At 44.5% G+C, this 25,427-nt stretch overlaps 1 pseudogene; it reads right to left on the reverse strand.

Moving 5' to 3' along the window:
* Positions 1-6,427: 6,427 nt before the first annotated feature.
* Positions 6,428-9,772, reverse strand: LOC133259374 (melanocortin receptor 3-like; annotated as a pseudogene).
* Between the last annotated feature and the right edge of the window lie 15,655 nt (positions 9,773-25,427).

Raw genomic sequence — 25,427 nt, forward strand, 5'->3', positions numbered from 1 at the left:
AGTCTTGACTCTCCTCTTGCTTGGAATACATTGAGGTCATCAGAATTCGATTTAAAAACTCGGGAGTAACAAGCTGTCTCTTGTTCCTAAGAGAGGTGAAGCAGATTCTTATTTGTTCAAGTGTTTTCTGGCTGAGTCTTTGAATGCAGGGAGAGGTTTGTTTGTCTTTTCCCTGGATCTTTGCTTCCTTCTCTCTTCCTCTGCTGAAGAGGTGAACTGAGGTTGGGATGGAAGTCCGAGCAATTTAAAATCTACTTGGTGAAGAGTTCCTTACCCCCTCACGGAAGCTGATAAGAACAAGACCCCCTCCTGTAACACAGATGAGAAAAACTGGCTTGGGATAGTGAGATAATTAGATCAAAGAGACACACTGAAAAGATCGACCTGCCCAGAGCTATCTGTTTCTTTCCCTGCAGTCTGTTTCTTTCCCTGCAGTCTCTCACTTTGAAAGGAGATCCAGACCTTGCTTGTCCAGGGCAGTCTCTTCACCTGCCCCCTAGGCTTCCTGAGGACGTGGCCTCCCCTGCCCCTGGCATACAGTATGTGGTCTACATTAAACACTGGACAGATACTTGTGATGACAGAAGAGAAGACTGAGGAAGTGAGATGTGAAGAAGAAAAGGTAGACTTTGAAGCGAGTACATATTTTATGTGCTGAGTGGGATATTTGAGGCCTAACATCTTTTTTAAAATTAATTTTATTTGTTTATTGTGGGCTGTGCTGCACGGCCTACATCTAGCTGCCCATCATCCGCTGACAAAGGCACATCTTTCCCTCCGGACGAGACTACCCAGAAAACCCAAATTGTGTTAGCATCCTTGCATTCTCTAGTTATGGAATCAGACCAAAGTGCTCAATCTGGGTTCATCTAAAGATCAAGGGGTCAAGGAGTGGGTGAGCGACACACAGCACTGGAAATGTTGATTTCCTTGTCTAGATTTCTGCTTCTTTTCATACCCTAATTAAGAAACATTTCCAGGGAGTTCTGCTTGCCTTATCCTCAGTAGAACAGGAAGGCAAATCTCAAGTTCCCTTGAATTATCTCCTCTAGTGGTTTTTGTTTTCACTTCTAGCTAATTCTTTTTGATGTTAACATCACATCTTATATGTAAACCCAATATGTAAGCCAAATCATAGGAGAATCTGTCTCCCTGAGCTCGAAGCCCTTCTCTCTTCTCAGTCTCTGCCCCTCTTTTCTCCCCTTCCCCGACCCACCTCCCCCTCGTGTTCCACCCCACCCGCATGGACCTCTGTATTTGTCACGATGATATTGTTTACAAATGACAGTAGCTCCTAACAGAAAGTCCAGGCATAGGACTAGCTTCAGGCATAGCTGGAGGCAGGTGCGCAAATGAGAACAGCTGGCATCCTGTCTCTTTCGTCTGCCTCCTGCTTTCTCTGATGGTGGCTTCATCCTCAGATACCACTCCTACAGCCCCGCGCAACTTGGTACCCAATGGTCCACGGGAAGGGGGACTGCTCTTTCTCAGTAGTTCAAGTTCTGAGAGTCTCCCTGGGCTGCTTTGGGTCACATGTGGCTGCTGTTCCCCAGATGTGGAGGACTCATGGACCAGGCACCTCCCTGTGGCTGATGTTGAGAGGGGTCTGAGTCACCTGATTCGCAGTCCTGAGGCAGCAGTCACCTGGGACCGCCATGGACAGGGGCAAAGCTGAAAACCTCCCATCGAGTCCAGTTCTGCTAGCTGCAGGGATCCATGACTGAAGCCCAGAGACGGTGACAGACTTGCTCACGGCCACACCAGCCTAGACACACACTGGGTCCCAAGCACTGAATTCCAGCTCCGTTTCCTCTGCTGACGCCCCCAGTGTTTTCAGAGAGGGACAAACCATTTTATTTCCTGATAAACAGAGATCTTCAAAGCACCTCTTGTGGCATCCACCCTAAGAGACCATCAGTGACATTGCTATTCTGTTCCCTCTGAGGATGCATGAGAGTGCCAACCTTTTAAAACCCAGCGCATGTCCCACATGAACGGAATACGCATAGGGAAGGATTCTGTCCCTCCTGCACTTAGAAACCAAGAAAGAATCTTCCTTTCTTCTTTGTTTCTCAGTATCTATTTTTCAGGTCAGACCTGTGCTCTATATAACATTCAGGGAAATGAGCCAATTATCCAGGTGTTTCATGGGAAATGCATTTCTTTGGCTTGAGCAACTCACATCATTAGTTGCTTTCCACTTCCACTCAACTGCTGGCTCTGGGGGTAAAGAGGCTTTCTGTGTCACCTGATGAAAAGATGGCAAAAAGGAGAATTTGTAAGGATTTTTCTGTATATTCATTATTAATACTTCCATTAGAAAGTACACAAAGTTCTCTATTGGGTCTGAGAGCTGCTGGCGTCCCTTCAAACCTGAAGAGTATCACCACAGGCCACATGCTTCATCACACAACGGGTACCCGGGCGACCCATGGACCTATGAGCCTGACTGTGGGCTGAGTCCCAGCTCTGCTCCTCGAATTCTGAGTAGCTCGAGTCTGGATGATTAACCTACTTTTTAATAAGTTTCTTTTTCTACAGGACAAGATTTTAATGGTTCTTATTACCTCATAGGGTTTTCATGAGAATTCAATGAGTTAATATACCTAAGTGCTTAGTCCAATGTCCGGCACATAATAATGTCAGGTAAGGCATTTTATTATTATTGTCACTTATTTGATTCTCACTTAAGTGTTCTTATGTGAGAAAGGTTGAGTTCTTCATTTGAAGGGTTTGCTTGTTTTCTGCGTTTTGTCAACTGTTTCTTTCCAGTTTCTGGATTTATGTTGGTTCTGGGATGTTGTTGCTGTTGTTTAGTTGTTAAGTCATGTCTGACTCTTTGCGACCCCAAGCCCTATAGAAAGTCAACACAATTAAGCTGAAAAGTTCAACTTAAATAAGGACCACAGGTGATGATTTCTAGGGGTGCCATAAGTCAACACCTGCTGTGATTCTGCCTTGGCGAAAGAGGGTGCAAGTGAGCCCAACAAATGAATGAAAATCACAATGTACTTTTATTTCCAAAAATTAAGCATTTTTTGAACCTGACTGTCCCCTTGTTTAAAATGCGCAGTGGATTTCCTCATGAAGGTCTGGGAAAGTGGTCATGGAGGAGACAGTGGCAGCATGATGTCCAGGGTCATTCACTCCAGAAAAGGTTGCACTCCCAGGGCTACCCACAGACTTTGGAAGAGCAGAGCAAGTAAAATGATGAATTGTTTTCTTGGTTTTTATGACAGCTTGATGGAAGCTCTGTTATAAACATATGGACTCCTGGTTGTAGAAATAGTCCTTAAAGCCTCCCTCCACGGCAGCAATGACCCTCTGGGGCCATTGGGCCACAGTTCAATGATGCTGTTTTCAGGAGAGGTGCTAGGGTGTCCAGGTTGGACTTGGGGATGTGGGTAGGCACCTCAAGTTTGAATCTCCACTTCTCCACTTGTAGCTGAGTTTCTGTAGACTCCTGAGTTTCAGATGCCTCATCTGTAAAATAAGGATGAGCCTCGTGTTTGCCTCAAGAGGTCATGCAGAGATCAAATAAGTGAGTGCCTGCAAGGAACTTAGCCCAATTCCTGGCATGGGGTCAGCCCTGCATGCAGATGTGTATTTTTGGCTCTGCACTATACTTATGTATAAGTGCTCTGTGTCTCTGCTATTTAAAAGGAGGTCCCCAGACGAGCAGCCATATCCTATGGGAGCTTGTCAGAGTCAGAAATTCAGAATCTAGAATAGCATTGATGTATATACACTACCACATGTACAATAGCTAGTGGGAAGCTGCTGTCTAGCACAAGGATGGTGCTCTGTGATGACCTGGAGGGCTGGGATGGGAGGGGATGGGGGGAGGCTCAAGAGGGAGGATATAAATATGCTTATAGCGGATTCACGTTGTTGTACAGCAGAAACTAACACAACATCATATAGCAGTTATACTCCATTTAAAAATAAAGGATAAAAAAAGAAATTCAGAATCTTAAGCTCTACTCCCAACCCGTTGAATGAGCTTCAGCACTTGAACAAGATCCAGGGTGATTCCAGCAGGCATTCCTGTTCAGAAGCAATGCTCTCAGCTAAAATGTATATAGAAAGGGCAGCTGGGTCCGTTTTGATTACGGAAACCTGTTGGCAGCATCATGTTGGTGCAAAAAGACATCAGCTCCAGGGCACAAAATATACAGTGACCCTGACTTAGCTGGGCATTTTGGGGCAGTCACATAACCCCTCTGGGATGAAGTTTCTTCATCTGTGAGGTGACTCACCTATGTTGGAGATTTTAATGTGAAAACTAACATAAAAGAGTGCAAAGTATGTTATTTTATCTTGTTTACATAGAAAAAAGGCATCATAATCCATATGGCTGTCAATACCATTTTCAAAGAATTCAGTTCCCACTTTCCACATTAATTTGCTGAGTGGCAAAGACCTATTATTTGGTGTCTCGATTATAATCGTGCAGAGTGGCCCAGGAATTTCAGCCTCATATGTTTGGAAACGAAATGGGAGAGTTTTGTAGTTTGGCTAAAAAGCATTACCCTAGAAAAGATCAGCAGTGTGGTCAATGGGATGTTTGCACCATTGACAAAATAGTCATGGAATTGCAACGTCACGAACAATGGCCACAAGCAGAAGCCAGGAGGATGCTTCCAGGTGGTACAGTTCAATGTGACACACGTTTATCAGCCACGAAAGCCTTTCATTATTTCCAAACATCACAACCAAAGCGAGACACAAATCATATTGTTCACATTAGCACAGATAAAATACAAAAACCCCAAAACATTACAGCACAAGAAAAATACACAGTTGTATACCAAAGACACAGCATAATGTAAGAATTCATGGGAGAGGGGAATTTGGGGACATCCAGAAAGTACAGTCCAAAGTCCCCTGGGGTGGAAGGGGGTCTGATGGATGCATGCAGCACACAGCTTTGGACAGCGTTCATCAGCAAAGCTTGCCCTGAGTTCACAGGAGTGAATCACTTTACTTGATACAGTATAGACCTTGATAACAGGGTCACCCAACTTCCACACCATGTCAAACAAAAGGAACTGTGAATTAGAAACCATCCTCCTTCATCAGATCAGATCAGTCACTCAGTCGTGTCCAACTCTTTGTGACCCCATGAATCACAGCACGCCAGGCCTCCCTGTCCATCACCAACTCCCAGAGTTCACTCAGACTCATGTCCATCGAGTCAGTGATGCCATCCAGCCATCTCATCCTCTGTCGTCCCCTTCTCCTCTTGCCCCCAATCCCTCCCAGCATCAGAGTCTTTTTCAATGAGTCAACTCTTCGCATGAGGTGGCCAAAGTACTGGAGTTTCAGCTTTAGCATCATTCCTTCCAAAGAAATCCCAGGGCTGATCTCCTTCAGAATGGACTGGTTGGATCTCCTTGCAGTCCAAGGGACTCTCAAGAGTCTTCTCCAACACCACAGTTCAAAAGCATCAATTCTTCAGCACTCAGCCTTCTTCACAGTCCAAGTCTCACATCCATACATGACCACTGGAAAAACCATGGCCTTGACTAGACGGACCTTTGTTGGCAAAGTAATGTCTCTGCTTTTCAATATGCTATCTAGGTTGGTCATAACTTTCCTTCCAAGGAGTAAGCGTCTTTTAATTTCATGACTGCAGTCACCATCTGAAGTGATTTTGGAGCCCAGAAAAATAAAGTCTGACACTGTTTCCACAGTTTCCCCATCTATTTCCCATGAAGTGATGGGACCGGATGCCATGATCTTCATTTTCTGAATGTTGAGCTTTAAGCCAACTTTTTCACTCTCCACTTTCACCTTAATCAAGAGGCTTTTTAGTTCCTCTTCACTTTCTGCCATAAGGGTGGTGTCATCTGCATATCTGAGGTTATTGCTATTTCTCCTGGCAAATAGAAAACCTGTGCTAGAGACTCAGTTCTTATGAACAAAACAGCTTCCAAGAAAACTACAGGCAGCTCAGAGTCTAACTTCCTGAAACTACAGTCCAGCAGTTTCTTGAAACACATGTCCTCCCACCTATGATTCCCTCTCTTGTTTTAAAGACAGAAAAGGAATCATAGGAAAAATCGCCTTTTTGAAATAGGGAAATGTATGCCTTAAAATAGCAAGATATCAAAATACTTTGTACACGGGTATGTTCTGATTCTCCAAAGCACTTTATTTCTCTTTCATTAGAGTCTTGCAAGCTGCCCTGTGTTGAATGATTATAAACCCAACAACAACAAAAACAGTAACACAAAAATAGAAGTGGGTTCCATTCCCATGCTATTTGGACGGGAGGAGGGCGGATGGAGTCAAGAAGAGGGGCAAACAGCATAGTATTACTTCTTCCACAAAGAGGTTGCTGTTTTTAGGAAGTTGTTTTACTGTAAATAGATTAATAGACAAGAAACTCAGTCTCTTAAGAGATGAGGGCAAAGCCATTTGAGCAGCCAGCAGCTAGGTGTTGGTATCTATAACAGGTTTGCTTGAGGGAGATTCCAGCCACTCTTACTGTTACTGCAAATCCTTCAGTCTGTCTGACCTGAAACATGAAGGAGTGAGTGGGAACCATCACAGACTCTGGATGCATGAAAATGAATTCAGACAGCACCCGAGTGATCCCCATAGGTCCTCCCCCCTACCAGTGACTATTCAAGAAATCAGAGTTTGTGACTTACCCATGGTTAAGCCGGTAAAGAATCTGCCTGCAATGCAGGAGACACAGGAGACACAGGTTCAATCCCTGGGTCAGGAAGATCCCCTGGAGGAGGAAATGGCAACCACTCCAGTATTCTTGCCTGAAAAAGCCCATGGACAGAGAAGCCGGGTGGACTATAGTCCACAGGGTCACAAAAGAGTTGGACATGACTCAAGTGACTTAACACAATCGCTCAGCACGTGGGCATCCTTTCAGAGAGCCTGTTATATCCATGTTTCCCTTTCAAAATGCTCTCTGCAAGCTTAAAAACAAAAGACACAGAGGATCATGGCTAATAACACATTTTTTATGTCTTTTAAGTAGTTTTCTCCCTTCCTGCTAAACACCTGGGCTGGCTGGAGGGTCAAAGGTGACCAGACTGAGTACTCTTCCCATGGCCCCATGTCTTATCCCACATTCATGCCATTGCAGCTGCAGAGCATCTCCTTGAAGGTGTTGTGCAGCTCCAGGCTCCAGAAAGCATAGATCACCAGGTTAATGATGGCAGCGCACATGATGAGGACCAGGTGGGAGTTGGAGTGGGCGGTGTAGCAGACTCAGTGGGGTTGGTGGGGCAGGTTATGATGAGGATTAGGTGGAGAAAGAAGGGGGCCCAGCAGAAGATGGAGACCCCCAGCAGGCTGGTGATGGCGACTGCTCCCTTCATACACAAGTGCTGCTGGCCAGTGGGCCACCCCATCAGCGGGCAGCTATGCAGTGATGTGCTCAATGTGAAGCAGGATGAAAAGGAGCACGTGCACATAGAAGGTGCCCATGAGCAGCAGCATGGCAAGGAACAGGGTGATCAGGCACACGATGACCATCTTGCTCTCGGAGTAGATAATGAACACCACACTGCAGACCCTGCAGCCCCGTCAGATGGCCACAATCAGGGCCAGCACCTTCCACATGGTCATGATGCTGTGGTAGTGAAGTATGTAGAAGACAGTGGTGTACCTGTTGACTGCAATGGCCAGGAGGTTGCAGATGGGGGCCACCAGGGAGATGCAGATCATGGAGTCAAAGACATTGTCCATGTGCTAGATGAACTGGTCCTTGAAGGTCTGGTAGTCGCTGTTGACCACGGGGATCATGAGAGTCTCCAGGGCATTGGACATGCCCTGATGGACATGCATATCAGCCATGGCCAGGCTGCAGAGGAAGATGTACATGAGGGAGTGCAGGTTGCCATTCCTGACCACAGCCAGGATGACCAGGATATTTTCCAGAAGGCTGATGATGCCCAGGGCCAGGAAGACCTCAGGCTTGAGGAAGACCTGTTCGCAGAAGCTGCTGCTGCTCTGATTGCTGAAGTTAGGGACTGCGAGATGCTCTGAGCTGGTAGGCAGCGATGGTTGGGCAGAGTGCAGATAGCATGAAGTATTCATTGCTCACAGACAGCTGGCTGATCAAAGCGGGGGCTCCAGCAGGGTCCCGAGGCTGCAGTTGCTGCTGATTCCAGAAAAGAAAAAAATTCCTTCCATATCCTTCTTTTAGATGCTTTTCCAGTGCACTCTTGGATTTTGTTCTTCCCCAGAACAAAAGGATGGAGAGAGGGAGAGAGAAAGAGAAGGATAGGGAGAGAGAGGAAAAAGTCAGCTTGGAGACATACAGAGTACTTTCCTCTGCTTCTCCACGATGAGCAGTTTTAATAGAAACTCTTCTCTCTCTCCCTTCTTACCTTCCTTCCATCTCTCTCTCTTTTCCCCTCTCACATCCCCATCTGGGAACAGAAACCCAGCCAATGGCTGGTACAGTTACAGCAGTTTTCATGGTAAGTCATGGGATGTGGTACCTGTTGTTAGGAGTTTGAACCCTCAGTTTATATACATTGGCTGGAGGCAAACACCTCCTACTTAATCTTCAGTGCTACGAAATGACCAGTGAGCTTTGGGCACCTCTCTGACTGACAGCAGTGCGGACTCCCAGGGCTTGAACCTGGAGATTCAAAAGCAGCCTGGTGCCCTCTACAGGCCAGACTGCTCATCTCTCCATTGGCTGGGCTGAGCAGTTTCTGTTTTGAAAACGGCCACAGCCATCTTTTCATCCATTTATTTGCTCTTTTTTTTTTTTTTGATAGCAAACATTTACTAAATGCCTACCATGTGTCGAGTTTCTGCCCCATGCAGGAACATCCTTGTTTCTTCCAAACTCAGAGTCTGGGGTGGAAGAGACTGGGGTGGAAGAAATCCAGTGGTTTTATTATAGGGGGATACATACTTGAATCGGGGAATGCCAGGGGCTGGGGGACTTCAGAGGGGACCCCCTCACCTGAGAAGTCAAGGGAAGTTCCTGGAGGAAGAAGCCTCTCAGCTATGACTTCAAAGAACAGAGGGGATGCCCAGTGGTGAGGCGGGGGCTGGGGATGAAGGAGGCAGAAGAGGATTCCCGGCAGAGGGAATAACATGCTTACAGCCTGCAGGCTAAAAGCAGTGTTTCTGCACCCTGGACGAAGAAGTCGTCTGTAGGATGTGGTCACGGGGATTGCATCTGACCTCCTGAATCAGAATCACCCAGGGGCAGGAGGTGGGTAGGTGCGTCTTCACTTTTTAGCGGGTGAGGGAGGACATAACCAAGAAGGTTGAGATCTATGGAAAAGAAAGCTTGGTGCTTCTGAAGGACTTTAGTTTTCTCTGGCCAGAGTGTGGAGCCAGGAGACATAATTTGAGAAGTGAGCCTGCAGTTTTTTCTTTTCCTAAGTAGAGAAAGGCCAGGATCCTGAAAGGCAGTCTCAGCTGAGTGTGGGAGTTTTTGACTGTATCCAGAAGCCAACAGGGGGCTGTGGAAGAGAGGAGGTGGGGTTTGCAATTTAGAAAGATTCCTCATTGCCTGGTGGGGACTGCCTCAGGAGAGGATGAGTCAGGAGCCTGGGGGGCAGGGCTGCAGAGATTCACAGTGAGATGATGGTGGCCTGAAGCAAAGAGGTAGCCATGGGGCCATGGAAGGAGTGGACAGAGATGCTTGGGGTGGTGGGTTCTGGAGATGTGAGCGTGATGGATTGGGACAGCGCAGGGAACACCTCTGCTTCCTTCTTAAGTAACAGGAAGAACAGAGATGGAAAATGTATTGGTTGGCCCAAAAGTTCATTCAGGTTTTCTGTACTATCTAATGGAAAAACCCTAATGAACTTTTCAGCCAGCCCAATAGAAGGCAGAATTTAGCAGCTGACTTTGATACTTAGTTCATGTCAGATGTGATGCTGAACAGGAGGATGATGTAAACTCTGGACACAATGAGTCTGCTTCCCCAGCCCTCCTGGCCCAGTACCTGCATATCAATTACAGGTAGACTGATGTTCTGATTATCCAACTATCAGCTAACTGTGTATGTGAGTGTGACTGTGTGTGTACTAGATAGAAGAAATGTGCATATGAAATAGAAGATAACTTAAAATACTTATGAAACTGCAGGGGTGGAGAGGTCTTAACAAGATAGGCAACCAGATGGGGGAAGGGATAGTTAGGGAATTGGGGATGGACAGGTACCCACTGCTATATTTTAAATGGATAACCAACAAGGACCTACTGTAAAGCACAAGGAACTCTGCTCAGTCACATGTGGCAAACTGGATGGGAGAGGAGTTTGGAGGAGAATGGCTACATGTACATAGATGAATGCGTCCCTTTGCTGTCCACCTGAAAATATCACAACATTGTTAATCAGCTATATCCCAACACAAAATAAAAAGTGGTTTTTTTAAAGAAAAAAAAAAAGGCAACTGGTAATTAAGTGTGAAAATGTCACCAAAGTCAGAAGACAAACAGGAAGAAAAGACTTTCCATAGGCAAAGATTACTGTCTCTTCAATACAAAGGATACTCTCACATTAATAAGAAAGAGATGATTTACCTCTTAGAACACGGGGCAAAAAACAGGGATAGGAATTCACTGAAGAGGAAGTGCAAGTGGCTAATAAACCTATGAAAAGATATTCAGTCTTCTGGGGAATCCAAGAAATGCAAATCAAACTTCAGATTGACAAGGGTGGAAAAGATATCAAATTCAGCACAGAGTGTTGGGAGAAGAACACTCTCGTGTATTTCCAGTGTTTCTGGATAGTCTCATCATTTTCAGTTTCTACTAAAATAAAAAGAAATGCAGCTGAGTGTGGATCTCAGTCTGTGAACTGAGGGGCATGAGAAATACTTCTACTGATTTTCAGCAAAGTGACTTCATTTCTGATGCTAAACCTCTCATGTTCCAGGTTGCAGAAAACATAGTCCTAATCCTTGTGGAGGTTTCTCTTCCTCACCCCCTGGGTCACATCCAGAGGTGTATTTATACTGTCCTGTCTGTGGTTTCAGGGGCCCGCATCTTACCTGTGGGAGAAGGCAATGGCACCCCACTCCAGTGTTCTTGCCTGGAGAATCCCATGGACAGAGGAGCCTGGTGGGCTGCAGTCCATGGGGTTGCTAAGGGTCCGACACAACTGAGCGACTTCACTTTCACTTTTCACTTTCATGCATTGGAGAAGGAATTGGCAACCCACTCCAGTGTTCTTGCCTGGAGAAGCCCAGGGATGGGGGAGCCTGGTGGGCTGCCGTGTATGGGGTCGCAGAGAGTCGGACACGGCTGAAGCGACTTAGCAGCAGCAGCAGCAGCAGCAGCAGCAGCATCTTACCTGTAAAGATCAGACTACTAGATTTTTGCCCTGCTCTGTGTTTGGCCTGGGCTGAGCACCGACCATCTTTCTGTGCTTCTGTTCTCTGTTTATGAGCATCGTTGAGAGTGAGCAGGAGGGACCCGCACCCTCACACCTAAAGAGTGTTGATTTGGTCTCCTCTAAGCTCCACTCTCCGCTTTCCTGGGGGAGTAGCACAGACACAGCTACTTTTAAACTTAAACTGTAGTTTGTTTTCTACTTCTGTAACTCTACTTCTATTTTGTAAATAAGTTCATTTGCACCCATTTTTTTAGATTCCACGTATAAGCAATATCATATATTTGTCCAAATATTTGAATCCCATGACTTGAAGAAACTTTTATTACATAACTGCTTTTAAGATTTACTTATTTATTTTGTTTTTATTTTGTTTTTGTCCATACCACGCAGCATATGGGACCTTAGTTCCCTCATCAGGGATTGAACCCACAGCCCCTGCAGTGGAAGTGCAGTATCTCAACCATTGGAATGTCAGGGAATTCCCTAAGATTCATTTTTACTTATACTCAAGGTTCCTAATATTTTTATGCCTGTAAATTTTGCTTTACCTTTTTAAAATTGAGCTATAGGTACCAGAAAATTCATGATTTTGAAATATACAATTCAGTGGGTTTTTGTTTGTTTGTTTTTTGGCATCTTCACGAAGTTGCCCAGCCAACACCACTATCTAATTCCAGGACATTTTTATCACTTCATCCCCATTAGCAGTCACTCCTCGTTTGCTACTTCCCTCAGTCTCTAACAACTGCTAATCTACTTTCTATCTCTATGTGACAGTAAAAAATATGCTCATCGAGGCTGTGTTTAACTTTTGGATCACAAAACCCTCCATTTTCTGACTTTCTCATGTTTCAAATTCTAAAACAAACAAACAAAACCAATAGCTGTAGGTGAAAATGTAAACTGAACCAGCCAACTCTATGGAAAACAAAGTGGAGGATCCCTAAAAAACTAAAAACAGAGTTACTGTATGATCCAGCAATCTCACTCCCGCCTGGGCATATATCTGGAAAAGATGAAAACTCTAATTTGAAAATATACACTTACCCTAGTGTTCATAGCAACACTATTTAGTAAAAACATGGAAACAATCCAATGCCCAACAACGGATGACTGGCTTAAGAAGATGTTTATATACAATGGAATATTACTCAGCCATCAAAAGGAACAAAATATTATCATTTGCAGAATGTGACTAGACCTAGAAATCATCATACTAAGTGAAGTCAGTCAGTAAGAGAGAGACAAATATTATAAGATATTCTATAAATGTAGAATCTAAAAAATAATACAAATGACTCTACAAAATAGAAACAGACTCACAAACATAAAAAACAAACTTATGGTTACCAAAGCATAAAGGGAGCAGGGAGGGATAAATTAGGAGTATGGGATTAACAGATACAGATACTGGATACAGATATAGATACAGATACAGTATACAGATACAGAATAACAGATACAGATACAGATTAACAGATACTATTATACCTAAAATGGATAAGCAAAAAGGATTTACTATGTAGCACATCAAATGATCTTCAATATCTTATAATGACCTATACTGGAAAATAATCTGAAAATATATATAATTGAATCACTTTGCTGTACACCTGAAACTAATACAATATTACAAACTAACTATACTTCAAAAAACAAACAAAAAGCCACAACAAAAACCCAACTATAAATTCTTCTGTATTAAAATTCAGTATAAAAGTGGTAAAGTAAGAACAATCAAAACAACGAAACACAAACCTCTTCCTCTTACTCTCTTGAATTTCAAGATCTTATGAATAGAGAGTGAGTTATTCTGTTTTCTGAACACTTCAGTGCAAGGAACAGATCAAGATACTTTTTTTGTGTGTGGTTTTTAAAAAGACCTTGAAGAAGGAAATGGCAACCCACTCTGGTACTCTTGTCTGGAAAATCCCATGGACGGAGAAGCCTGATAGGCTACAGTTGATGGGGTCACAAAGAGTTGGACACGACTGAGTGACTTCACTTTCACTCACTTTTTTAAAAAGAACATTCGTTCTTTGCTCTCTGCTGAAACCTCTTTTGGAAACTTAGGGTAAAGTTTTGCTTCTCCAAGTCCGTTTTCCTATGGTTAGTTTGACAATTGTAGCAACTGAGTCAAATTAAGCATAAAAAGCAGTTTTCTGAGGTAGAAAAACAAAAGATCCATGTTGTTCCCAGTTCTTCTGGTTAAAGGACCAGATATGATGAATTAAAGCCCTCCATGGTATACAGACAAAATCTCTCTATATTTTTGGTTGAAAAAAAATCAGTCTTAGCACTTTGTAGTTATACTATTTTTTCAATCATAGAATTAAGTGCCCTTAACGTTCCTCACCTCCTCTTGTTACCTTTGCCTGTTTAGCACCTGAGTCCTATGTTCTGAGTATTGTGTTTCTCGGTGAGGAGGGACATTGCTCTGATGACATTACAGGGCTGGGGACTATGCCACTGAGTTGTCTCACACCAGGACAGATGCTCTCAGACTAGAGCTTCTCAACCTTTGCTGTGCATCTGAATCACCCAGGCAATGCTGATGCTGCTCCACGGACTGTACTGTGAGTAGGAAGGAAAGTGATCTAATCATTTGCAGACATAGATGGAGAAGCTGTGCTAGGAGAGCCAGCTATGTGTGGAGTTCACTCTATTGGTGTGGAAAAGGAGCACCCCATTCTCAAAGGCCCAGTGGATAGGATGCCCCAGTTGCTGGACTTGGTGTGTGACCAGTGTCGGTCACATAGGGGGTTGCCCAGAAGCATAACTCAGGCATCGTTCCTGTTGTGTGGCCTCTTAGCTCAATGTTCTGACCTCCCCAGAAAGGTTGTGAGCCACTCAATATCATTTAGTAAATTTCTCTTCTGTTTAAATTAGCCAGAGTGGGTTTCGTTACTTAGAACCAAGAATCTGACCCACTCTTGCAATCCAATTGGGGTCAATAGGTATTGACTACCTGGAGGGCTGGGTAGTGAAGAATCCACGGCTTCATCCCACTTGGAAAAAGAGTTCTGGGATATACTGGTGATGAAGACCCTGATGCTGGGAAAGACTGAAGGCAAAAGGAGAAGAGGGTGGCAGAGGATGAGATGGTTACATAGCATCACTGACTCAGAGGACATGAATTTGAGCAAATTCCAGGAGATGGTGAAGACAGAGAAGCCTGGCATGGTGCAGTCCATGGGGTTCCAAGGAGTCAGACATGACTCGGCAACTGAACAACCAGAGCTGATACAGGACTGGAAGCCCGCACACTGTGCTCTGACATCCCTGTATCACAGTCTGTATGAGCTTCCTTTTCCTGCTCTAACAAGCCATCCCAAACTTAGCAGCTTAAAATATCAGAAATGTATTCTCTCCTAGTTCTGGATCAAAAATCCAAAAGAGGTTGGCAGGGCTGCATTCCTTCTGGAGGTGACAGGAGAGAAGTTGTTTTCTTGCATGCCCCAGCTTCTAGAGGCCACCTGCATGTCCCGGCTCATAGCCCTTTCCCCCTGTTTCAAAGCCCACCTTGTCATGTCTTTAAATCTCCCTCTGACTCTGACCTCTGTCATTACATCTCCTTTTGTAACTCCTGACACTACTGCTTCCCTCACTACAGGAACCCCTGTGATTACACTGGGTCCGCTAGGGTAATCTAGGATCACTTCCCATCTCTAGACCCATAAGCTTTTTTCCTTTTAAGTTTTTTATTTATTTAATATCTTATTTTATTAAAACATTTTTATTGGAGTATAGTTGATTTAAAATGTTGTTAGTTTCTGGCTGTATAGTAAAGTGAATCAGTTATACAAATACATATAGCTACTCTTTTTTTTAGATTATTTTCCCAGATAGGTCATTACAGAGTATTGAGTAGAGTTCCCTGTGCTATACAGTAGATCCTTATTAGTTATTTATTTAAATATAGAAGTATATCAGAGAAAGCAATGGCACCCCACTCCAGTACTCTTGCCTGGAAAATCCCATGGGCGGAGGAGCCTGGTAGGCTGCAGTCCATGCTAAGGGTCGGACATGACTGAGCGACTTCACTTTAACTTTTCACTTGCATGCATTGGAGAAGGAAATGGCAATCCACTCCAGTATTCTTGCCTGGAGAATCCCAGGGACGGGGAGCCTGCTGGGCTGCCATCTATGGGGTCGCACAGAGTCGGACACGACTGAAGCGACTCAGCAGCAGCAGCAGCAGAAGTGTGTATATGTCAATCCCAACTTTTCAATTTATCCCTCCCTGCCTTTCCCTCTTGGTACCCATCTGTTGTTGTTCAGTTGCTAAGTCGTGTCCCAGTCTCTAACCTCATCCCTGCATTTCTCTCAGCCAGAAGTCCAGACGTAGGGACAGATCACCCGCTGTGGTAGCTCCATGCTGCTTCCCATGGGGACAGGTGCCAGGCCCTTGTGCCCGGAGCCTCTGAAAGATAACCCTCTTGTGATGGGGGGGAAGTGAACTTCCTCCCCTGCCCTTGGTCAGAATCCTCCAGAGACTGTACATCCACCCTCTGGGGTTAAACTGAGAGTCAGAGCTGTGGGTGGAGTAGGGGAGCACCTGAGAAGGGGGAGAAGGCTCTGGAGGTGTCAGATCATCAGTCCATCAGCTGCCACACGGACACTCCCAGACTAGGCAGTGCTTGTCTCCCACTTTAAGGAAGACCCTCACTGAGGATGGTGTCCAGCTCTGAGTGAATTCCACTCGAGGGTGTGGTCTGACTGCTTTCATCAGCTTCTACCCCGTTCTGCAGGGTTGCGGGGGGAGATGAGGGGAACATTCTGTTCTCTCTTCTTCTCTAGAATCGGGGTTTCCTATAGAACCCGGTGGCAGGCTGGGTTCTCCAGGTTGGAGGTGGGCGGGCAAGAACTTTTCTGGAGGAGTGCTTGACTGTGTGGGGAGGAGGAAGCAGGATGGGGTGGAGGGGAGAGTTGAACTTGCCATCGCAATGTGGTCCTCAGCCAGTCCTGCAGCAGCCCAGAGCTGGAAGGGCTGGCAGAGCCGGACTGACCTGGGAGTTTGCACCCCAGCATCCAACGATCATCTGTGTGGGATTCCCCTGCCCACACAGCCTCATGCAGATGTCCCACTTCAGCTAATGACCAGTGAGTCTCAGAGAAGGACTTGGCTGCTTGCTTCTGGCCCCCAGCTCTCCCCACAGCTGAGGAAGGCTCTTTCGACCCTGGAGAGGGAGGGGGACTGTGGGTCACGCCTGCCCATTCATCACAACCCCGTCTGTATCTATACAATGCAAGTGCCTAAGACCACACCATAATCTGCCTCCTTCTGTCAGGTCCGCCTAAGGAGGATTCAAGTTCTAAAACCAGACAAGAAGACAAACCCCAGAGAGATACCCCACCAAAAGAGGACAGAAACCAATGGAAGGAAGGGAAGATTCATGGCTTTCAGCTCATGGGCATCTGGCTTATACTTACTGACAGCTGTGCAGGCTAGAATCTCCATCACTATTAGATGGCTTCTCTTTCTCTCTGTAGAACATTCCAGAACACATGGAGTTGTGTTTGCATGTGTCAAATGTGCTTGCTCTGTGACTCCAACACAGTAGCAATAACTTTTTAAAAAATTTATTTGGCCACTCTGCATGGCATGTGGGATCTTAGTTCCCTGATTGGGGATCAAACCCATTCCCCCTGTATTGGGAACATGATCTTAACCACTGGACCTCTAGAGAAGTCCCCAACAATACTTTTTGGTAATATCACCCTGCCCGGGACACAGTTCTTGTCCATATTCCCTGCATGCTGTGCTCTTGAGGAGCCCAGAAGTGGTGTATGTGGCAGAACACATAATATACACAACAGAGTGTGCCAAGTGCTGTAAAAATGTAATAGCTGAGACCAGGTTGCTGTGCTGTGCTCAGCTGTGTCCGACTCCATGACCTGGTGGTCTGTAGCCCACCAGGCTCTTCTGTCCATGAAAGTTTTCAGGCAAGAATACTGGAGTGGGTTGCCATTTCCTCCTCCAAGGGCTCTTCCCCACCCAGAGATCAAACTCCCATCTCCAGCACTGGCAGGCAGATTCTTTACCGCTGTGCTACCTGGTAAGCCCCTGAGACTGGGTTAGAGGAATTAATTTTGACCATTTGACCTGGTTCCTCTGTGACTTTGGTCGGTTTTCCTCTGAGAAAAGATTTTGTAATTTTCAGGCACACCCACGTAAGTTTTACTGAGTAAGATACAAGAGTCACAACAGGTAGAATCCTTCAGAGTCCTACGAGGTTGACCATGAAGGTTTTCCTGTTTCACTGAATTCATAATTTCAAGGAACACTGGTTGACAAAAACAGATGTTGATCTCACATAAAATGGAATGGGAAAGAGGAGCTTAAGTGCTTGAAGGACAGTTAGGGTGACTGTTCTGCCACCAGAACCTTTCTCCCTAAAGCAGAGGGAGAATAATAGCTCTCTGATGTGATCTAAACCATGGCAACATGAATGTTTTCTTTGCTACAAATGGCTTTTTTTTTTTTTAAGTCAAGGCTTTTATGGAAACATTCTTTTCAAAGGAAAAAAAAAAAGACTGGGTTCCTGTCGATGATGAATAGTCTAGGTTTTCCCTCAGATGTGCCCACGCTTCTCTGAGAATTGAGATTTGCCCAGTGGGGAGCACTCAGGTGACAGCTATAACATGACAGGCTTGACTTCATGTCCAAGTGGGTGCGTTCCACATGAGCATGTGATGCCCAAGAGCAACTGTGAAGGCTGCGTGCATGCAGGTCCGGCTTGCAATCCTGTCCTTGAGATGTTGTCTCCGGTTAGCAGCTGCAGAATGTTAGCTCCCAACCTCTGCTTTCCTCATGCTTCTCCAATCATCTACTTTCATTGGCTTTCTTCCTTTTGGGGATCAGTGATGTGTTTTGCTGGGTAACACAGCACAAGCGGACGTGATGAAATGCCCAGTGCTATGCATTCAGTCACATTCCTAAAGGGAGAAAGTACATTTCTGGCAGGTTTTCCAGAAGTCAAAGTGTTACAAGACTATGTAAAGTTTGCCTCCAGAAGGATCTTTTATCGTAGATAAATTTATGGTTGAGTTTAAGGACATCTGACCTCTTCATAATATTGAGATTTCCATTCTAAAAGACTATGCTTCACCATCTTAATACCTCTTAATAAAACTGACATTTTCTACATATTCCTTAAAATTTTCTCTACATATTATATATTTGCTGCTGATGCTGCTGGGGTAAATGCGGGTATTTTCCTCCGTTTATTTCCTGTACTAAGTTAACTCCACCTCAGGTTCTCTGACAATGCAGCCAAACTGTTGAAAGTCAGAACCCTGAAATGACCTAAACCCAGCTCCAAGCTGGTTTGAGCAGAGCTGCTTTGCTGCAACCAGTTTCCAGGGACTTCTTACCATAAAGTGGCTCCGACTCTCACGGCAGCCTGTCTGTCACTCAGAGAGGCAGACAGGGAGCCAGGACTCTTTATCATGAAATGGGGCCCATAACCCCTCCCTCTCAGGTTGTTAGAGATAATGTTAAGCACCAAGCACAATGCTTGACATGCTGTTGATAATAAATCGATGGTTAAAAGTGCACATTCTGGGTTCAGGTCATATAGGTTCAAATTCCCGAAATCAGATGTTTCCTAGCTGTGTGTCCTTAGGCAAGTGACTCCACCTTGCTGAACCTCAAGCCATTTGATCTGTGGAATGAAGATTACAATAGTAAGGACTTTGGGGGCAGCTGTGGGAGTGACATGAGAATCCTTGCACAGGACTTATTGAGGCCCCAGTGTGTGCTGAGTGCCAGGTGAATAAGCTTCCCTTCCTTCGCCACTCCTGAGCCCCAAGGGCACTAAATGAGTGGCCTGGAATGAATGAAAGAACAAGGGAGTGAAAATATTAAACTGGAGGAATGCAATGGTTTCTGCATAAAACCTGAATCCATAGTTACCAGTTTTGAGTCTCTGTTACAAAATTCTAAAAGAAAATCAAGACCAGTGGTTCTTAACTGGAGTCTCTTTCGCACCCAGGGGACATCTATCAGCGACTGGAGATACTTTCATTGTCACAACTAGGCGAGTGTGCTATTGGCATTGAGGGGGCAGGGTCCAGGGAAGCTGCTAAACATCCCACAATACGCAGCACAGCCCCCACCGCAGAGAATCATCCAGCTCCAGATTCCGGTCATGCTCAGGTGGACAAACTCAGGTCTAGGCATGCATTTATTTCTGGTCTCTTATGGTTCATTAGATCGTCAGATCATCTGGTTTTGGAGAAGATCATCTGATCCAGAAATTCCTGGTAATAACTAGCAACTTCTCAAGCTATAAAGCAGGTGCTTGATTAGTTGTTCAGTCATGTCTGACTCTGTGCAACTTCATAGACTGCAGACCGTCATTCCTCTCTGTCCGTGGGATTCTCCAGGCAAGAATATTGGAGTGAGCTGTCATTTCCTCCTCCAGGGGGTCTTCCTGACCCAGCAATCAAACTTGTGCCTCCTGCATCTCCTGCATTTGCAGGCAGATTCTTTCCCACTGAACCACCTGTTGTTGTTCAGTCACTAAGTCATGTCCGACTCCTTGCAACCCCATGGACTGCAGCACACCAGGCTTCCCTTCACCATCTACTGGAGCTTGCTGAAACTCACGTCCATTGAGTTGGTGATGACCATCTCATCCTCTGTCGCCCCCTTCTCCTCTTGCCCTCAATCTTTTCCCAGTATCAGGGTCTTTTCCAATGAGTTGGCTGTTCATATTACATGGCCAGAGTACCACCTGGGAATTCCTATAAAGCAGGTAACGGATGCCTAATAGGACCCCAAAGATGCCGTGTTTCCTCTTTGACTTGCTAATTTTCTAGATGCCCTGGTGGTAATGTACTGATTCAACTTCTTGAATCAAATATTCCCCAGGTCTAGGATTTGCTGTAATTAAACCTTGAGGAAACTGAAGCTTTTCCCTTTGAGAAAAAGCTCATGAGATGAGTGATTCACACTTTCCAATGAACCATGGCCTCCCTGTGATTTTTCTTGCTGCTTCTGCTAACTTTGCTATTCCCTTTTATTCACTGATTCTTGTGTTTCCCAGTCTCCACTGATAGCTAAATTGTTCAAGAGCAGCAGGCAAGGCTCCTTGCAGCCCTGAGAATCTTTCCAGCTGGGAAACTTCAAGAGGACTTCGCTGCTGAAGTAGCCAGTGAGTGACACCATGAACAAAGCTTCTTATACCCAGGGGGTGGGGAGGGAATGGAATGTGAGAAGTCACCATCAAATTTTAAATGATTCTCAGAATGCAGGGACTAAAGTGATGAGCATGTTTTAATTCATTAAATACTTTCTTGATAATCATCTAAGTTCAAACAGACACACGATTGCAGAGACTGCTGGTTTGCCTTCCTCTATATCTACTCTCTACCATGCCATAATAATAAAAAGATTCCACATGGTGACCCAGAGCAAATATTCTGTTTTCTGTCCTCCTTGCAGCTAGGTATGTCCTGTGGCTAAATTCTGGCCAGTAGGATGGGAATGGAAGCTTTGTGTGGTAGCTTCCAACAACACTCCCTGGTGAATGCCCTTTGGTTTTTACTTCCACCCTACTTTCTGAAGACAACTGTGATGGCTGGAGCTCCAGCCAACATCTTGGACCATGAGTACTAGTGCTGTAGTTCAGGGATAAGAATCTGAAAAGAAATTGGATTTCTAAGGACTTATGGGCACAGAGCCACCTTACCTGGCCACCTTTGGAATTTTACCTGAGAGCAAGAACTGTTCTATTTGTTCAAAGCCATCATTAATCAGCCTCAATGTCACCTTGATACCAAGAGCAGAAACTGAAGCTATAGCTCTCATCTTGATTTCTGTGCCCGAGAATGTGTTTTCATTCATGGAAGTCCTCTGACTTTATGAAGTGGGTTTCAGAGGCTTAGGAATGTTGTTCATTGAAAGTTCCTGTGAGATGGCGGAAAATGGGGAGGTTTTACACTCCACAGTAGAGGCTCAAAAGAAATGTTAATTCAGTGGATGATGTAGGATGATAAAGCTAAACATTTATGAGCTGGAAATCTGCTAGGCTCAGGCAGGGCCAGAATCTGAAAAGCTCTTGTTCTTCTCAACTTATTAACAATGACTTGAACAAAGGAAGGATGAGTTGGCCAAATGTGCCATGACTTTGGTATTCGTCAAGTTTTCCTTGAAATAACCACCCCCATACATTTGCCTGCCTGCTTGAAGGATATTTAATTTTTTTCTCTTTGTAAACTTAATTATATTCATTGTAGAAAACAATACAGAAAAGTTTAAGAAAGAAATAAGTGGTAGTACTGCTACCTTCTTTATGATATTTTCATTTTAGTCTTGATTTTATGAAAAACAAGATATGTTTGTGACTAGAATTTACACCCCCTCCCTAAGTTTTTCTCCTGCTTTCCCTACATTAAAGCATGTACAGGGCCCTGATCTTCTGTGACTGGGGAAGGGCCCTGTGCCGGGACAGGGAGGCTGGCTAAGTTGCCTACAAGACCCTTCCTTTGCTGTCTTTATTTCATTGATGGAAGAAAAGAGGGACTTCTTCAGACTAGTGATGATTAACCTGGGGTTCCCAGAATGACCCCAACCTGAGCTCTACCTGGGCTATACCAGGCAGGTATGGTAAGGCCTCTTGTTAGTTGCTCAGTTGTTTTTGACTCTTTGTGACCCCATGGCCTGTAGCCCACCAGGCTCCCCTGTCCATGGAATTCTCCAAGCAAGAATAAGAATATTAGAGTGGGTTGCCATTCCCTTCTCCAGGGAATCTTCCCCACCCAGGGATCGAACCCACATCTCCTGCATTATGGGCAGATTCTTTACCATCTGAGCCATGGGGAAGCCCTAAGGCCCGAAACATAATATGCGCATGAATCACTTAAGGATCTGGTTGAAATGCAGACTCTGATCCCATGGTACCCAAATGATGGTCATGCTGCTGGTTCAGACCACACCTGGAGAGGTGGGCCCTACGAGGTGTCAAGGTTACTTTCGAGAATTTTGGCATAAGTGTCACCCAGACTTGTAACTTTTCTGGTCAGAAAGACCAGAGCACCTGACCTGGCAGAAAAACAGGGCCTTGGCAATGGGCATTTTGGGATAATGCTGTGCACACATGAGAAAAGACCATGGGGTTCTGGGTGAAAACCTTGACTAAACCCTAGATGGCAGGTGGAGGAAGGGCTGAGCCCAACCAAAGCCAAATTTCTTAAGGTCTTTGCAGGACTAGGGCTTAGAGGTAAAATTAAGTTGATTTATGAAAAATAAGACCTTTGAAAACTAGCACCCAAAAAAGATGTCCTTTTCATTATAGGGGACTAGAATACAAAACTAGGATGTCAAGAAACACCTGGAGTAGCAGGCAAATTTAGCCTTGGTGTAAAGAAGAAGCAGGGCAAAGGCTGATAGACTTTTGCCAAGAAAACGCACTGGTCATAGCAAACACCCTCTTCCAACAACACGAGAGAAGACTCTACACATGGACATCACCAGATGGCCAATGCTGAAATCAGATTGATTATATTCTTTGCAGCCAAAGATGGAAAAACTCTATACAGTCAGCAAAACAAGACTGGAAGCTGACTGTGGCTCAGATCATGAATTCCTTATTGCCAAATTCAGACTTAAATTGAAGAAAGTAGGGAAAATCACTAGACCATTCAGGTATGACCTAAATCAAATCCCTTATGATTGTATAGTGGAAATGAGAAATAGATTTAAGGAACTAGATCTGATAGAATGTCTGAAGAACTATGGACAGAGGTTCGTAACATTGTTCAGGAGACAGGGATCAAGACCATCGCCAAGAAAAAGAAATGCAATAAAGCAAAATGGCTTCCTGAGGAGGCCTTACAAATAGCTGTGAAAAGAAGAGAAGCCAAAAGCAAATGAGAAAAGGAAAGATATTCCCATTTGAATGCAGAGTTCCAAAGAATAGCAAGGAGAGATAAGAAAGCCTTCCTCAGTGATCAGTGCAAAGAAATAGAGGAAAACAATAGAATGGGAAAGATTATAGAGATCTCTTCAAGAAAAATTAGAGATACCAAGGGAATATTTCATGCAAAGATGGGCACAATAAAGGACAGAAATGGTATGGATCTAACAGAAGAAGAAGATATTAAGAAGAGGTGGCAAGAAAACACAGAAGAACTATATAAAAAAGATCTTCATGATGCAGATAAGCAAAATGGTATGATCACTCACCTAGAGCCAGACATCCTGGAATGTGAAGTCAAGTGAGCCTTAAGCAGCATCACTATAAACAAAGCTAGTGGAGGTGATGGAATTCTAGTTAAGCTATTTCAAATGCTAAAAGATGATGCTGTGAAAGTGCTGCACTAATTATGCCAGCAAATCTGGAAAACTCAGCAGTGGCCACAGGACTGGAAAATGTCAGTTTTCATTGGAATCCCAAAGAAAGGCAATGCCAAAGAATGCTCAACCTATCGCACAATTTCACTCATCTCACATGCTAGTAAAGTAATGCTCAAAATTCTCCAAGCCAGGCTTCAACAGTATGTGAAACATGAACTTCCAGATGTTCAAGTTGGATTTAGAAAAGGCAAAGGAACCAGAGATCAAATTGCCAACATGCATTGGATCATTAAAAAAAGCAAGAGACTTCCAGAAAAACATCTATTTCTGCTTTATTGACTATGCCAAAGCCTTTGACTATGTGGATCACCACAAACTGTGGAAAATTCTTAAAGAGATAGGAATATCAGACCACCTGACCTGCCTCTTGAGAAATCTATATGCAGATCAGGAAGCAACAGTTAGAACTGGACATGGAACAACAGACTGGTTCCAAATAGAAAGAGGAATACGTCAAGGCTGTATATCGTCACCCTGCTTATTTAACTTATATGTAAAGTACATCATGAGAAACGCTGGGCTGGATAAAGCACAAGCTGGAATCAAGACAGCTGGGAGAAATATCAATAATCTCAGATATGCAGATGACACCACCATTATGGCAGAAAGTGAAGAGGAACTAAAAAGCCTCTTGATGAAAGTGCAAGAGGAGACTGAAAAAGTTGGCTTAAAACTCAACATTCAGAAAACTAAGATCATGGCATCTGGTCCCAGCACTTCATGACAAATAGACGGGAAACAGTGGAAACAGTGACAGACTTAATTTTGGGGGGCTCCAAAATCACTGCAGATGGTGACTGCAGCCATGAAATTAAAAGACGCTTACTCCTTGGAAGGAAAGTTATGACCAACCTAGATAGCATATTAAAAAGCAAAGACATTATTTTGCCAACAAAGGTCCATCTAGTCAAAACTATGGTTTTTCCTGTAATCATGTATGGATGTGAGAGTTGGACTATAAAGAAAGCTGAGCGCTGATGTATTGAAGCTTTTGAACTGTGGTGTTGGAGAAGATTCTTGAGAGTCCCTTGGACTGCAAGGAGATCCAACCAGTCCATCATAAAGGAAATCAGTCCTGAATATTCATTGGAAGGAGTGATGCTGAAGCTGAAACTCCAATACTTTGGCCATGTGATGGGAAGAACTGACTCATTTGAAAAGACCCTGATGCTGGGAAAGATTGAAGGCAGGAGGAGAAGGAGATGACAGAGGATGAGATGGTTGGTGGCATCACTGACTCAATGGACATGAGTTTGAGTAAACTCTGGGATTTGGTGATGGACAGGGAGGCCTGGTGTGCTGCAGTCCATGGGGTCGCAAAGAGTTGGACACAACTGAGTGACTGAACTGAACTGATGAAAAATAAAGAAGTGTTCACTTTTTTACAAACATGAATTTGGGGACTGAAACATTTCATACTCTATCATAATGTACATTAAATAAGTTTGCAGCATGCTGCATAAACATTTTAAAAATCTTGTTTTGCTTCTGATTATGATATTATGAGGGCTTCCCTGGTGGCTCAGTAGTAAAGAATCTGCCTGCAATGTAGGAGCCCTGGGTTGGATCCCTGAGTCGGGAAGATCCTCTGGAGGATGGCATGGCAACCCACTCCAGTACTCTTGCCTAGAGAATTTCATAGACAGAGGAGCTTGGCAGGCTACAGTCCATGGGGTCACACAAAGTCAGACACTATTGAAGTGAAGCAGCAGCAGCATGATA

This window comes from Bos javanicus, chromosome 13 (assembly GCF_032452875.1).
Source record: "Bos javanicus breed banteng chromosome 13, ARS-OSU_banteng_1.0, whole genome shotgun sequence".
NCBI classification, from domain to species: domain Eukaryota; kingdom Metazoa; phylum Chordata; class Mammalia; order Artiodactyla; family Bovidae; genus Bos; species Bos javanicus.